We start from the raw sequence: 13,447 nt of genomic DNA on the forward strand, positions 1-13,447 counted from the left end.
CTTCAGAGTCATGTGCAGGTAAAATACTTTTATTTCTATATAATACTGTATCTGAAAGAGCAGATTCTGCAGGTAAAACATTGTGATTTCTATATAATACTGTATCTGAAAGAGCAGATTCTGCAGGTAAAACATTGTGATTTCTATATAGTACTGTATCTGAAAGAGCAGATTCTGCAGGTAACACATTGTGATTTCTATATCGTACTGTATCTGAGAGAGCATATTCTGCAGGTTAAACATTGTGATTTCTATATAATACTGTATCTGAAAGAGCAGATTCTGCAGGTTAAACATTGTGATTTCTATATAGTACTGTATCTGAAAGAGCAGATTCTGCAGGTTAAACATTGTGATTTCTATATAATACTGTATCTGAAAGAGCATATTCTGCAGGTTAAACATTGTGATTTCTATATAGTACTGTATCTGAAAGAGCAGATTCTGCAGGTAAAACATTGTGATTTCTATATAGTACTGTATCTGAAAGAGCAGATTCTGCAGTTTCCTTGACACTTACCTTTATCAAATAACTCTCAACATTCAAGAGGTGCAGCTTTATTTCCAAAGTTCAATTTTTCTTCAACAATATCCGTGTTGTCCATGTTTTAATCACATGACCACTCCAGCAGCAGCATTGATCTGGCAACTAAGCAAAAACTATTAACATAATCAAATTAAAATCTGCTATTCTGTCGTCAATGGATGAACGGCCAATAGAAACCAGATAGAAACTGATCGTGGTGCATGTGACTTCAGTTCTGGTTAGCCACAGATGTAGAAACCAACTTGCACAATGTCTTTCCATGACTGGGGAAAGATGAAACCAGGCCAGCGGGTGACTGTCTGAGACTGTCTGAGACTGTGGTTTTGAGTCATGTGGAGCCTTACATGTACAAAGGCAGAATTATGACCATGGACAGCTTCTTCACATCAATTCCCTGTCAGACAAGTTGATTGCAAAGAAGACTAGCCTGCTATGAACAGTGAACACACAAAGTTGACTAGCCTAGCCAGGTCATTATAGTATATACAGTATCTCTACCATATACAGACACCAACTACTATCCCCTTCTATTATGTTACTTTCACATTAGATGGCAAGACTCTGTAAATGGTACTAATACGGTACTTGCCGCTGGACTGTTGCAGTGTTCTACAATGTGCTCGACATGGCTGCTATCAACACGTGTTGTACAAGCAATGCCTTGTCAAGACAGTCAGCAGGAGAGATTTCATGATGGATCTGGCATGTGAGCTTTGTGAGAACCACATGAACGCAGAGAAAGAAGCTACAGTCACCAAGCAGGCAGCAGGTCCTGCTCTCCCTTTTCCCCCAGGCACCACATCTCCCTCGGGGGAGAAAGAAGCTACAGTCACCAAGCAGGAAGCAGGTCCTGCTCTCCCTTTTCCCCAAGCACCACAGCTCCAAGCAGGCAGCAGGTCCTGCTCTCACTCTTCCCCAAGCACCACAGCTCCAAGCAGGCAGCAGGTCCTGCTCTCTCTCTTCCCCAAGCACCACAGCTCCAAGCAGGCAGCAGGTCCTGCTCTCACTCTTCCCCAAGCACCACAGCTCCAAGCAGGCAGCAGGTCCTGCTCTCACTCTTCCCCAAGCACCACAGCTCCAAGCAGGCAGCAGGTCCTGCTCTCACTCTTCCCCAAGCACCACAGCTCCAAGCAGGCAGCAGGTCCTGCTCTCACTCTTCCCCAAGCACCACAGCTCCAAGCAGGAAGCAGGTCCTGCTCTCCCTCTTCCCCAAGCACCACAGCTCCAAGCAGGCAGCAGGTCCTGCTCTCTCTCTTCCCCAAGCACCACAGCTCCAAGCAGGCAGCAGGGCCTGCTCTCCCTCTTCCCCAAGCACCACAGCTCCAAGCACCACAGTCTTGTCATCAATACATTTCCACGAATATTTATTCATGAAATTAATCGTAATTGTTCATAATAATTGTTCATGCAGTGGTGCTTTTGTTTAGGAACAAAGAATACATTTCACCTGGCTGGTTTTATTATTATTATATATTTTATTGTTTCTAACTTGTCAAAAGAAGCTGTAACTGGACTTTATTAAGTACTATAACTCTATTACTAATTGAATCTACAAATAAAGTTGATCAAATGGATTACACTGTAATGTTTATATTGTAAGGGAAACGGAAATGGGCTGTAGGACGATTTATTTTCTACTTAGTAGATTGAACAATTGTTGTTATGTTATTGCTATATTTCCACTAATATTTCTTCATGTAATTAATCCTTAACAATAGTTTATACACTATTTATCAAGTGTTGATTTCTGCACCTTGCTGGTTGATATTCATCTGATGCATATGATAAAGTGGACGCCTGGCAACTTTCTCTAAGCGGGGACGTATAGGCTGATAGACCAGGTGGTTCTAGTGTTAAGGACTGGTAGATGGGTGTTCTGATAGGCTGATAGACCAGGTGGTTCTAGTGTTAAGGACTGGTAGATGGGTGTTCTGATAGGCTGATAGACCAGGTGGTTCTAGTGATAAGGACTGGTAGATGGGTGTTCTGATAGGCTGATAGACCAGGTGGTTCTAGTGTTTAGGACTGGTAGATGGGTGTTCTGACAGGCTGATAGACCAGGTGGTTCTAGTGTTAAGGACTGGTAGATGGGTGTTCTGACAGGCTGATAGACCAGGTGGTTCTAGTGTTAAGGACTGGTAGATGGGTGTTCTGATAGGCTGATAGACCAGGTGGTTCTAGTGTTAAGGACTGGTAGATGGGTGTTCTGATAGGCTGAAAGACCAGGTGGTTCTAGTGATAAGGACTGGTAGATGGGTGTTCTGATAGGCTGATAGACCAGGTGGTTCTAGTGTTAAGGACTGGTAGATGGGTGTTCTGATAGGCTGATAGACCAGGTGGTTCTAGTGTTAAGGACTGGTAGATGGGTGTTCTGATAGGCTGATAGACCAGGTGGTTCTAGTGTTAAGGACTGGTAGATGGGTGTTCTGATAGGCTGAAAGACCAGGTGGTTCTAGTGATAAGGACTGGTAGATGGGTGTTCTGATAGGCTGATAGACCAGGTGGTTCTAGTGTTAAGGACTGGTAGATGGGTGTTCTGATAGGCTGAAAGACCAGGTGGTTCTAGTGTTAAGGACTGGTAGATGGGTGTTCTGATAGGCTGATAGACCAGGTGGTTCTAGTGTTAAGGACTGGTAGATGGGTGTTCTGATAGGCTGAAAGACCAGGTGGTTCTAGTGTTAAGGACTGGTAGATGGGTGTTCTGATAGGCTGATAGACCAGGTGGTTCTAGTGTTAAGGACTGGTAGATGGGTGTTCTGATAGGCTGATAGACCAGGTGGTTCTAGTGTTAAGGACTGGTAGATGGGTGTTCTGATAGGCTGATAGACCAGGTGGTTCTAGTGTTAAGGACTGGTAGATGGGTGTTCTGATAGGCTGATAGACCAGGTAGTTCTAGTGATAAGGACTGGTAGATGGGTGTTCTGATAGGCTGATAGACCAGGTGGTTCTAGTGTTAATTAAGGACTGGTAGATGGGTGTTCTGATAGGCTGATAGACCAGGTGGTTCTAGTGTTAAGGACTGGTAGATGGGTGTTCTGATAGGCTGATAGACCAGGTGGTTCTAGTGATAAGGACTGGTAGATGGGTGTTGACCATTCACTCATGCTGACCGGCTCCAGTACTTTGTTCTTGACTAAAGCCTCCAAGTCAGCCTAGACTTTTGGTCTGATAGCAGAAGCTACAGGTCCTGCTTTCAGAACCTTTGGTTTGCTGTCTGGCTTAATGCCAAGCTTCCCTGTGATGTCGTTCATACAACCCTGCTGTCCATTAAATCCATCTGTTTCTTTAAGATGGCAGGTAGGTCTGTGTCTCCATGTGTCATTGTCTGCAGTGATGGCCAGTCCAGTGTGATTTTCTCCAACTATGAACATCCCAGTAGTGATGCATAGTCTCCTTTCAGGAGGTAGAGTGGCAGCTTTTCAGTTGGTCTGTTTACCTGAACTGTGACATCAGTGATGCCTCTCACAGAGACAGATTCACCTGTGTAAGTCTTTAACACGAGGTGCGCTGGTTGAAGTGGAAGGTGTTTCAGTGTGATTTCCTGGTCTGATGAGTCTCTCACCTCAGTGTTCTCTTACTCAACAGTGTGAACATGTTTCTTGTTTCCCGTTTTGCATTTTCTGTTCTCTTTTTGTTTGTAGAGGATTTGTCAAGTGTGTATTTTTTTACCACAGGCTGGACAATCCATGTCCTTACACCAGCATGTAGAATCCTGACATCCCTTTATACCACAGGCTGGGCAATCCATGTCCTTACACCAGCATGTAGAATCCTGACATCCCTTTATACCACAGGCTGGACAATCCATGTCCTTACACCAGCATGTAGAATCCTGACACCCCTTTATACCACAGGCTGGACAATCCATGTCCTTACACCAACATGTAGAATCCTGACATCCCTTTATACCACAGGCTGGACAATCCATGTCCTTACACCAGCATGTAGAATCCTAACATCCCTTTATACCACAGGCTGGACAATCCATGTCCTTACACCAGCATGTAGAATCCTGACATCCCTTTATACCACAGGCTGGACAATCCATGTCCTTACACCAGCATGTAGAATCCTGACATCCCTTTATACCACAGGCTGGACAATCCATGTCCTTACACCAGCATGTAGAATCCTGACATCCCTTTATACCACAGGCTGGACAATCCATGTCCTTACACCAGCATGTAGAATCCTGACATCCCTTTATACCACAGGCTGGACAATCCATGTCCTTACACCAGCATGTAGAATCCTGACATCCCTTTATACCACAGGCTGGACAATCCATGTCCTTACACCAGCATGTAGAATCCTGACATCCCTTTATACCACAGGCTGGACAATCCATGTCCTTACACCAGCATGTAGAATCCTATCATCTCTTTATACCACAGGCTGGACAATCCATGTCCTTACACCAGCATGTAGAATCCTAACATCCCTTTATACCACAGGCTGGACAATCCATGTCCTTACACCAGCATGTAGAATCCTAACATCCCTTTATACCACAGGCTGGACAATCCATGTCCTTACACCAGCATGTAGAATCCTGACATCCCTTTATACCACAGGCTGGACAATCCATGTCCTTACACCAGCATGTAGAATCCTGACATCCCTTTATACCACAGGCTGGACAATCCATGTCCTTACACCAGCATGTAGAATCCTGACATCCCTTTATACCACAGGCTGGACAATCCATGTCCTTACACCAGCATGTAGAATCCTGACATCCCTTTATACCACAGGCTGGACAATCCATGTCCTTACACCAGCATGTAGAATCCTATCATCCCTTTATACCACAGGCTGGACAATCCATGTCCTTACACCAGCATGTAGAATCCTAACATCCCTTTATACCACAGGCTGGACAATCCATGTCCTTACACCAGCATGTAGAATCCTGACATCCCTTTATACCACAGGCTGGACAATCCATGTCCTTACACCAGCATGTAGAATCCTGACATCCCTTTATACCACAGGCTGGACAATCCATGTCCTTACACCAGCATGTAGAATCCTGACATCCCTTTATACCACAGGCTGGACAATCCATGTCCTTACACCAGCATGTAGAATCCTGACATCCCTTTATACCACAGGCTGGACAATCCATGTCCTTCCACCAGCATGTAGAATCCTGACATCCCTTTATACCACAGGCTGGACAATCCATGTCCTTCCACCAGCATGTAGAATCCTGACATCCCTTTATACCACAGGCTGGACAATCCATGTCCTTACACCAGCATGTAGAATCCTGACACCCCTTTATACCACAGGCTGGACAATCCATGTCCTTACACCAGCATGTAGAATCCTGACATCCCTTTATACCACAGGCTGGACAATCCATGTACTTACACCAGCATGTAGAATCCTGACATCCCTTTATACCACAGGCTGGGCAATCCATGTCCTTACACCAGCATGTAGAATCCTGACATCCCTTTATACCACAGGCTGGACAATCCATGTCCTTACACCAGCATGTAGAATCCTGACACCCCTTTATACCACAGGCTGGACAATCCATGTCCTTACACCAGCATGTAGAATCCTGACATCCCTTTATACCACAGGCTGGACAATCCATGTCCTTACACCAGCATGTAGAATCCTGACATCCCTTTATACCACAGGCTGGACAATCCATGTCCTTACACCAGCATGTAGAATCCTGACATCCCTTTATACCACAGGCTGGACAATCCATGTCCTTCCACCAGCATGTAGAATCCTGACATCCCTTTATACCACAGGCTGGACAATCCATGTCCTTACACCAGCATGTAGAATCCTGACACCCCTTTATACCACAGGCTGGACAATCCATGTCCTTACACCAGCATGTAGAATCCTGACATCCCTTTATACCACAGGCTGGACAATCCATGTACTTACACCAGCATGTAGAATCCTGACATCCCTTTATACCACAGGCTGGGCAATCCATGTCCTTACACCAGCATGTAGAATCCTGACATCCCTTTATACCACAGGCTGGACAATCCATGTCCTTACACCAGCATGTAGAATCCTGACACCCCTTTATACCACAGGCTGGACAATCCATGTCCTTCCACCAGCATGTAGAATCCTGACATCCCTTTATACCACAGGCTGGACAATCCATGTCCTTACACCAGCATGTAGAATCCTGACATCCCTTTATACCACAGGCTGGACAATCCATGTCCTTACACCAGCATGTAGAATCCTGACATCCCTTTATACCACAGGCTGGACAATCCATGTCCTTACACCAGCATGTAGAATCCTGACATCCCTTTATACCACAGGCTGGACAATCCATGTCCTTACACCAGCATGTAGAATCCTGACATCCCTTTATACCACAGGCTGGACAATCCATGTCCTTACACCAGCATGTAGAATCCTAACATCCCTTTATACCACAGGCTGGACAATCCATGTCCTTACACCAGCATGTAGAATCCTGACATCCCTTTATACCACAGGCTGGACAATCCATGTCCTTACACCAGCATGTAGAATCCTGACATCCCTTTATACCACAGGCTGGACAATCCATGTCCTTACACCAACATGTAGAATCCTGACATCCCTTTATACCACAGGCTGGACAATCCATGTCCTTACACCAGCATGTAGAATCCTGACATCCCTTTATACCACAGGCTGGACAATCCATGTCCTTACACCAGCATGTAGAATCCTGACATCCCTTTATACCACAGGCTGGACAATCCATGTCCTTACACCAGCATGTAGAATCCTGACATCCCTTTATACCACAGGCTGGACAATCCATGTCCTTACACCAACATGTAGAATCCTGACATCCCTTTATACCACAGGCTGGGCAATCCATGTCCTTACACCAGCATGTAGAATCCTGACATCCCTTTATACCACAGGCTGGACAATCCATGTCCTTACACCAGCATGTAGAATCCTGACATCCCTTTATACCACAGGCTGGACAATCCATGTACTTACACCAGCATGTAGAATCCTGACATCCCTTTATACCACAGGCTGGACAATCCATGTCCTTACACCAGCATGTAGAATCCTGACATCCATTTATACCACAGGCTGGACAATCCATGTCCTTACACCAGCATGTAGAATCCTGACATCCCTTTATACCACAGGCTGGACAATCCATGTACTTACACCAGCATGTAGAATCCTGACACCCCTTTATACCACAGGCTGGACAATCCATGTCCTTACACCAGCATGTAGAAGAAGCCTGACATCCCTTTATACCACAGGTTGGACAATCCATGTCCTTACACCAGCATGTAGAATCCTGACATCCCTTTATACCACAGGCTGGGCAATCCATGTCCTTACACCAGCATGTAGAATCCTGACATCCCTTTATACCACAGGCTGGACAATCCATGTCCTTACACCAGCATGTAGAATCCTGACATCCCTTTATACCACAGGCTGGACAATCCATGTCCTTACACCAGCATGTAGAATCCTGACATCCCTTTATACCACAGGCTGGACAATCCATGTCCTTACACCAGCATGTAGAATCCTGACATCCCTTTATACCACAGGCTGGACAATCCATGTCCTTACACCAGCATGTAGAATCCTGACATCCCTTTATACCACAGGCTGGACAATCCATGTCCTTACACCAACATGTAGAAGAAGCCTGATGTCCCACCTTGCCACAGTGGAAGCATGTGACTTGATTTTCCTGTCTCTGATTTTCAGTTGAAACTCTGCGCACTTTTCCTTTTTTTGTGATCAACTTTTTTATTTATTATAAAGGAACACAGACAAGAACTAATAGCAGCAGGAATGGTTATACAGCTAGAGACACAATACTGTTAAAATATATATCAGAATAAATAGCAGCAGGAATGGCTATACAGCTAGAGACACAATACTGTTAATATATATATCAGAACTAATAGCAGCAGGAATGGTTATACAGCTAGAGAAACAATACTGTTAATATATATATCAGAACTAATAGCAGCAGGAATGGTTATACAGCTAGAGACACAATACTGTTAAAATATATATCAGAACTAATAGCAGCAGGAATGGTTATACAGCTGGAGACACAATACTGTTAAAATATATATCAGAACTAATAGCAGCAGGAATGGTTATACAGCTAGAGACAACACTGTTAAAATATATATACTGCTCAAAAAAATAAAGGGAACACTAAAATAACACATCCTAGATCTGAATGAATGAAATAATCTTATTAAATACTTTTTTCTTTACATAGTTGAATGTGCTGACAACAAAATCACACAAAAATAATCAATGGAAATCCAATTTATCAACCCATGGAGGTCTGGATTTGGAGTCACACTCAAAATTAAAGTGGAAAACCACACTACAGGCTGATCCAACTTTGATGTAATGTCCTTAAAACAAGTCAAAATGAGGCTCAGTAGTGTGTGTGGCCTCCACGTGCCTGTATGACCTCCCTACAACGCCTGAGCATGCTCCTGATGAGGTGGCGGATGGTCTCCTGAGGGATCTCCTCCCAGACCTGGACTAAAGCATCCGCCAACTCCTGGACAGTCTGTGGTGCAACGTGGCGTTGGTGGATGGAGTGAGACATGATGTCCCAGATGTGCTCAATTGGATTCAGGTCTGGGGAACGGGCTGGCCAGTCCATAGCATCAATGCCTTCCTCTTGCAGGAACTGCTGACACACTCCAGCCACATGAGGTCTAGCATTGTCTTGCATTAGGAGGAACCCAGGGCCAACCGCACCAGCATATGGTCTCACAAGGGGTCTGAGGATCTCATCTCGGTACCTAATGGCAGTCAGGCTACCTCTGGCGAGCACATGGAGGGCTGTGCTGCCCCCCAAAGAAATGCCACCCCACACCTTGACTGACCCACCGCCAAACCGGTCATGCTGAAGGATGTTTCAGGCAGCAGAACGTTCTTCACGGCGTCTCCAGACTCTGTCACGTCTGTCACATGTGCTCAGTGTGAACCTGGTTTCATCTGTGAAGAGTCTAGAAAAAAGAAACGCACACCTTTAAAGGCGAGGTGCTGGCTAGCGGAGTAGAACACTAGAAAATAAAGGAAAGCCGCACACTCTAAGAGCTCAGATGCAAAAATTTAATCACCAACGTTTCGACAGCGAAGCTGTCTTCATCAGGGTATCATCAAACACTGCGAGATGAGTCATTTATATAGTGTCAAGAGACACACAGGTGTTTGTAATCATGGCCAAATATGGCCTAATATCATTGGTTAACTCAAATATTTAAAAAAATGGCATACAAAGAGCATACAAAAAGACAAACAAATGGATACCATACGATCATAGCATTTGTAGTCTAAAATGTATCTAACAAACAATTACAATGGCAAAATCACAATTATCACAAGAATGGCTTCAGATCAAAGTCTATGTTGAGACCGAAGGGAGCAAGGGTCTTTAAATTAAAGATCCAGGCAGCCTCTCGTTTCAACAATAAATTATCAAGGTCACCCCCTCTCCTCGGGAGGGTGACATGTTCGATACCAATATAACGCAGAGACGAAATCGGATGGTTTGCTTCCAAAAAGTGGGCCGCAACTGGGTAAATTAAGTTTTTGCACCTAATGGTGCTACGATGCTCTGAGATACGTACTTTTAATTCACGCTTTGTTTTACCCACATAATTTTTACCACAAGGACAAGTTATAAGATAAATAACTGCCTTAGTGGAACACGTAATAACACCTTTAATTGGGATAGATTTCCCTGTTTGGGGGTGTTTGAAGGATCTACATTTATAAGTGCCATTGCATTGAGCACAGCCATTACACTTGTAATTTCCATCCAGTATGGGCGCAAATAGACGTTGTTCAGGAATATCTTGGGGTGGTAAATCAGAGTGTACCAATTGGTCTCTGAGATTTCTTCCCCGCGAGAATACGACCAGGGGAAGATCAGAAAACACATTAACGAGACTATCATCATATTTCAGAATGTGCCAATGTTTGTGAACGATTCCTTTAATTTGTTCAGAGCACTTTGAATAGCGGGTAGTGAGAACGCAAGAATGAGTCTGTTTCAGTATGATATATTGGATAAAGTAATAAAGACAGACACCAATGTCTAGTTCAATAGCCTTGTTCATGCATTGTACAAATCCCTACACGCGGAGTCCGGGGAACAGTCCGGCTAGTCGATTACCTATCAACTAGACTCCGTAACATCATCCTTTTCAATAGAAAGTGCAAACATAACAGCATAACATTAAATTCTTAACAATCAAGTCATAACAATTAAGAACGCATGACATTTTCTTTTTACTTCAGTTGTCATCTTTTTAAATTTTCTTTTTCTTTTTCTTTTTTCTTTATTTTATTTTATTTAATTTTTTGAATTTTTTTTATTTTTAAATGTTTATTTTTATAAACAGGAGGACAAGTTATCACAGTCTCTTGCTTACAGAGTAAGCCTGTCCGGTGGCTTGCACAGCCGACCCACCCGTGAGTAAGTATTGGCTCTGACAGGGGTAGGATTAGGGCCACGAGCTGGAGAGCTTGGTGGGGTAGAAGCCTCACCTTCAGTTGGCTCATGTCTCAATTCTGCACCTCTTACCCTTAGGCCTGGACTGTGATCCAGCTCATCTAGGTGAGTGTATGGCGTGTTCTGGTTTGTCCGCTCTGCTACGCGCAGATCCACCCGATTGCGACGATAGAGGGAGCCACCAACATCCACCAGGTAAGAGCGTGGTGCAACTCTCTGTAGGCACGTGCCCAGCCTCCAAAGTCCTGTGTGGTCTCCCGGCAGCGGTTTCATCCTTATCGTTTCACCCACCTCCAGTTTTGGTAGGTCTCGAGCAGTCCGGTCGTAGAAGCACTTAGCGAGCTGCTTTCTGCGACGCAGTTTGTCCGTGACGCCAACCATGACGCAGGGCTCAAGTAGCTTGTTAGCTACGGGGATGGTAGTCTTCAGACGTCTGGACAGAAGGCGTTGTGCTGGGCTGCTGTCCATGTTTTCGGTGGGTGTGTTCCTCCACTGTAAGATCGCTTTCCATGGGTCGTTGCTGTCGCGCGGCCCTGCTTAACAGGTTTTTTGCAATCTTGACAGCTGACTCTGCCTTGCCATTTGCTTTTGGGTGTCTTGGAGAGGAGGTTACATGGTCAAACTCCCATTCTGAGGCGAAACGCTTGAACTGTGCAGTGAATTGTGGGCCATTGTCCGTGATTACCTTGTCAGGCTGACCTTGCCTGGCAAACTGCGCCTTGCAGCGCTTTATGACCGTCTCTGCAGACAAGTCAGGGAGCAGTTCAATTTCCCAAAAGTCAGAGTAGTGATCCACAATGAGAAGATAGTCCTTTTGTCTGTGGCTGAATAAGTCCATGCTGACGATTTGCCAGGCCCTTGTGGGCAGTTCGTGTGACATCATGGTTTCCTTTTGCTGTTCATGAGCGTACTCGTTGCACGTGGTACAGTTGCTGACAAAGTCTTTAATTTCTGCTTGCATGTTTGGCCAGTATAATGTTTCACGAGCCTGGCGGTAGCATGCGTCACCTCCAACGTGACTGGAGTGTATGCGGGTAAGCATCTCTGGACGTAGTGATTTGGGAATAATGACCTTCTGACCTCTGAACAAGACGCCATTTTGCACGCTGATCTCATCTCGAAAGGTCCAGTATTCTCTCACTGTGAAAGGTGTCTCCTCTTTCAGGTATGGCCAACCTGCGAGAGCCATGGACTTCAGTGATTGTAGGTGTTCGTCCTTGTCAGTGTGTTGCCTGATCTGGGCTAGGCGGTGATCTGTGATGTTTAAGTAGTCTGCCTGATTGATCTGTTGAACATCTTGTTGTTCCTGCTGTAGCGAACAGATGGCCTGCCGCTGATAGGCAGTGCCTCTGCCTGTACATTGTGCCGTTGCCCTGCTCAGTGTGTCGCTGATGTACATCTCTGGTCCTGGCTTGTAAATGACCTTCAGGCTGTAGTTTGCAGAGTCAGGAGCATGCTTTGAAGCCTCTTGGGCGCGTTGAGGAGAGGTTTACTGAATATGGCAATGAGTGGTTTGTGGTCAGTTTCAGCGGTGACCAGCTCTCGACCATACAAGTAGTGATGGAATCGCTGGCAAGAGAAGACGATGCTGAGGCACTCTTTCTCAATTTGTGCATAGTTCTGTTCGGTGGGGGTGAGCGCTCTCGAGGCAAACGCAACGGGTTGGCCTTCCTGCATAAGGCAGCATCCAAGTCCCCTTTGACTGGAGTCACTCTGGATTGTGACAGGCTTCGTGACGTCGTAGTAGCGCAACACTGGCATGGATGAAGCCAGAGATTTCATCTCCTGCACCGCGGCCTCGTGCTTGGGTAGCCAGTGCCATGGTGTGTCTTTGTCCAGCAACCGGCGCAGAGGCTCACAGACTGCTGATAGGTGTGGCATGAACTTTGCAAGATAGTTTGCAAAACCGATGAGACGCTGTACTCCTTTTGCATCAGATGGGTTTGGCATGTCGAGGATCGCTCGGACCTTGTCTGGGTCCGGCTTCAGGCCTTTGCCGAAAGAATGTGGCCATGGAAGTGGACGTCTTTCACCTTGAACTGTAGCTTCTTCAGGCCAAGACGAAGCTTAACTGTTCGACAGCGCTCCATCAGTGCCAGGAGCTTCACATCGTGGTCGCGTTCTGCTTCATCGTCTGTGTCACCACAGCCTACGATCAGGACATCATCAGCGATGGGTTCAATGCCCTTGAGCGCAGCCAGTAACTCGTGCTGCTTGCGTTGGTATACCTCAGGTGCCACTGAGACACCAAACGGGAGCTTGAGCCAGCGTTTCCGACCCCAGGGGGTCCAGAAGGTAGTCATGAAGCTGCTTTCTTCGTCCAGCTTGCATTGAAGGAATGCATCTCGGGCATCCACCAAGGTGAAAATCCT

The sequence above is a fragment of the Salmo salar genome, unplaced genomic scaffold (assembly GCF_905237065.1).
Source record: "Salmo salar unplaced genomic scaffold, Ssal_v3.1, whole genome shotgun sequence".
NCBI classification, from domain to species: Eukaryota; Metazoa; Chordata; class Actinopteri; order Salmoniformes; family Salmonidae; genus Salmo; species Salmo salar.